The sequence below is a fragment of the Sphaeramia orbicularis genome, chromosome 1 (genome assembly GCF_902148855.1).
Source record: "Sphaeramia orbicularis chromosome 1, fSphaOr1.1, whole genome shotgun sequence".
NCBI classification, from domain to species: domain Eukaryota; kingdom Metazoa; phylum Chordata; class Actinopteri; order Kurtiformes; family Apogonidae; genus Sphaeramia; species Sphaeramia orbicularis.
Window position 1 is genome coordinate 31,514,759 of NC_043957.1, and position 4,568 is coordinate 31,519,326.

Genomic DNA, 4,568 nt, shown 5'->3' on the forward strand with positions numbered 1-4,568 from the left:
TTAAACAGAGAAAAAAAAGGACACACACAGTTTGACAGACTTTTATCATGTAAAAAGAAATAAATTTAAATAAAGATTGTAGTCTGATGCATAATGTTTGTGTTAATAGTCTGTTATGTGTAAACAGTTTTATGATACCAAGGGTCACTGCAAAGATGAGGACAAAAATGAAAAAAAGAAGGAATGAAGAAGTCTACTGGAAGGGGATGCCTTCAATAAAGTTTACAAAAGGGTTCCAAGTTGAAGCGAAATCCCTATCATTTTTATTTATTCTGTATCTAAGCTTTTCCAGTGGTAGCAGGGAGAGTACCTCCTTCGCCCACTGTAGGAAAGATGGAGCTTTATCTGATTTCCAGTTGAAGAGTATAAGTCTATGGCAATTAGAGGTGCAAACGCTACAGCATTTGCTTGCAATTTATTTATTTTACAGATGGGGGGTGGTATGCCAAAAGACAATTATTTAATGTAAAAAAAAAAAAAAAAGACAAAAATTTGTACTTTCTTGGTTGTCAGTTATTACAGTTTTTGTTGCCTTTTTTACAGGAGTGGAAGAAGTATTCATATCCTGAAGTGAAAAGTGCAAGTTCAGTGTGGACAAACTACTCCAAAACAAGTAACATTTCTGCATTCACTGTGCATTAAAATCCTGTTTATGCATTCATTTTACTGCTGGATCAACGTGTATGTTGTATGTTACTGCTATGGATGAATAAGGTTGTGCTCATTTTTAATATACTTTACAGTAGTGGAAATAACTATTGTGCAACTGTATTCAATTTGCCATGATACATAACAGACAAAAGCATTAACTGACAGGTTTTTGGTAATGTTTGCTGTTTCCTAAATACATTAGTCACATAATTAATCTATTACCATAAGACTTAATTGTTGAACAATGCTCTGTGAATTAACCAAAATATTTGTGCTAGTATTTTTTAACTCACCAAAGCAGATACAGGCACAGGAGATGAATCTATGTTTGAGGGCATATTGTTACTAGCAATTTCTAGTCTTAGTGTCTGTAAATAAGATACAATACTTAATACTAACTTAACATCATAGTTGACAATTTGTTCTACTCTGTTTAAGTTATGTGTTTGGGTGAAAATACAATTAGACTGAAAAATGAATACTTGACTTCAGAGGCGGTTATGGCCCTGTAATTTAGTGCACATGCTTATTACCTTCTTCATGGCTCATTGAGAAAAATTTATTCTCCCACATCAAGCTGTGAGGGCGTATAGTTTGCCACACTCTGTAAAGTGTCATCACAGACAGTCATAAGGCTTGGTGCAAGTGTTTCAGAGTCTGAGGCAAGGCTGTGGGAGATTTGGCAGGGGTTCTGCTGGCAGTCACCAGGAGGCAGCAGCTGATGGTACTCAGGGAAACTAGAGCTGGAGGCCAGGCACAAACTGCTGTGGTAGAGAGTATCTCATTACTGCAGAAGAAAACACACAAAGATTGACATGTCCCATATTTATAACACTACTATAAACACATACTCGGGAGTAATTAGTTCTGGATTGTCCAGGTCTGGCAGGTTAATACTGAACTCATTAGACTCTGTACCTGACGAGGTGAAGGTGATGTTAGCCTGAATGAAAATTACCTGCTCTGCGCTGACTGTGGTCTCATAATAGAACAGATTCTAAAAGCAAAAGGATCTACCATTTAAATAAAGATCGACATAGGAAAGACATGCAGTGATCTCAGGACACACACACACACACACACACCTGTTGGCAGTTTTATATGCAGCACCGCTTCCGGAATTAACTGAGATCAAGGAGCCATAAGTTTGTTTCCTAGATGCTGTGTCCAAGGTCGTTTTATCAGAGTAAACCTATGATGCTCTCACTCTTTTCTCACACTTGCTATCACTTGTTTCTGACATTTGTTAACGGTCAAAGACACTGTGTATTGGACTCGAAGCAACAACGCACAGTTCATCAAAAACCCGCATTCAACTGACCCAGCACATGAACATCTTGCCTCGTGAGACATGTAACTACATGTAAACGGTAGCTGTCTCATTTTGATCAGACTCTCTCCACTTGCACCTCACTCGACACTCCAAACCATACAAAAACCACACAAAAACCGTCCATGTTGCAGCAGATAAAAAACTTGTTGCACATCCCTCAATAGAAGTCTCATTCTTCCTCTTCACTGCCGCACAACCACATTTCCACAACAGTTTCCAATACATTTTTGCAATGCACAGACAGAAATGATAGTGAACCATGACGTGATTTGTTTCCTATATCTAAGTGAAATGTTCTTTTTCACACCTTGAACACTCTACTGCAACAGAACAAACACACCTCATTACCTTAGATATAGTAACATGTTTGTAGAATTACTTCATATAAAGCCTGATTGTCAAAGGTCTCCTGGAATCATTTACATTCAGCTTCACTCTGTCCAGATATTTCCACAGCCTGGCATCATCCAGACTGATGCCACCCAGAGGTGTTAGCAGTTAAGACAAAAAAAAAAGTGCATTTAATACCTTCTAACACCTTCGATGGAAATATAACTTTGCTGTCAAATTCATCACATCACATCAGGTTTTGTGACAAACAGCTTTGTTTCTTACACTACATAAGCAAAAAACAGTTAAGTGAGTCTATGCAAAATGTGTCAGTAACTGATATGATATTAAACCAAAGTGACTTGAACTTTCACTTTCCATTATATGATTCAATTTCAATCAAAAATATTAATATAAAGAGATTCTAAATGTATTTTTTTCTGTCACCTTCAAATCAAGGTTGTCTTGATCCTTTTAGTCTAGTAAAATGTTCCATTATATCTTTATCATTCACTCTCCTAGCAAAAAAAGAAATATTTTACACCCTGAAAAAAGGAACAGATCATGAAAAAGACAGTCACATGAACTGTAATACCACAACCCAAAGCACCTGGCTTTAAGGTGTTTTTCTGGCCATTTTTAGTTCCATGATTTATGACGTCAGGGGGTATTTCCAGGTGGAGGTGACTGCATCTCAAATGGATGTGGCCACTTTTTGGAGAATAAAAAGAAACTGCAGCATTTACTTACACATGCCCTCTAATGTAAGAAGAAACATCACAGCACACAGGACTGAGATGATGCCCACTATTTCATTTCAAGTCATCTAACTCAGCAGATAAACACCTGTGAATGAGTGATGGAGTCCTGCAGTTTGCCAGCCTATTTTATTTCTCCACATCAGAACAATAAAGCCACAGCTGTTTTTATATTGCCGCCAGTGAAACTTTTACCTGATGTCTGGCTGTCTTGTAGCCTTTAGAAAGCAACAGACTCGTGCTCTCATGTACACAAGCGTGTTACTACTAAGATCTATCTGAAAGTACATACAGCTCTGGGAAAAAAATAAAGATACCACTACAAATCTCCAGACCTGAACTTTACTGAAAATGTTTGAAATGTGATCAAAAGGAAGATGAATTATAACAAGGCATCAAACAATGCAGAGCTGCTTGTACGTATTTCTGCTCCAGGCATAAAGCAGCTAACAGGAGAGCAAGCATCATGAAAGCTGTGACTGTAGGAAATCAGGGTTTTCACACCAAATATTGATTTTTCCGTACTGTGTTGTTAAAAAATGATGATGAACTTGTGTTACCTTCATGATTCAAGGTCTGAAAACACTTTGAGAAAAATTTTCTGCTCTTTTGACTAGTTGTCATTCATTGTAAATAAATGCACTGAATGAGGGAAAAAATGGTCTCTAACATATATACAGCTATAAATAGCATAACCGGCCTCTTATTTTTTTCTAGAGCTCTAGATTTATTATCTGTCTTTTTTCCCCTGTCAGTTTAATCCAGGCTTGCCTCTTCCTGCTGTGGTGTACAATAATCTCAGGAAATTCTCACTCCCTGAGATAAGACATTAACCCCTTGATCAACACATACAGAATCACCTTAAGCCAAAGGAGACAAAAAAAAAGCAATTACAAGCCAGTGTGGAAATAGAAATGAATAACGCTCACAGGATTGAACAAAAATGTTGACTGCATATACGCAAAACTTGAAATTTTGTTTTGTCACTAAAAGAAAAGAAAAGAGAAAAGAAAACCTTTGCCTGGCAACTACTCATGTCATCATTACCCAGAAGAAGCATTGTAGTCTGACAGTTTTCCTCTGAACACCTTTGAAGATACAGCACCCGAGAAGATGCAAATGAATCATCACACCAAAGTACTAACAGACAATGGAATATTATAGGGAACACTCCATTCATACTATTCAAGAATATTCTTTGGATGAAAATAACTTTAGAAAAAAAGGGAACCAATTTATAGAGAAGCAGTGTTATGTGTGTCACACACACTGGACCACTGTAAGGATGTTGAATAAAGACAGGAAATACTGTGAAACAATCCCAGAATGCATATCACTTCCAGCACATATGTACAAAAACATACTGCATGATAACAAAATGTAGTGCAGCAATATACGTGTTTCCTCTGGCCTGTGATATTTTGGCTCATGTCATCCACTGCTGTCGTACGGAGGTGCAGATCTTACAGCCAGAAAGCATCACCTGGACAACAACA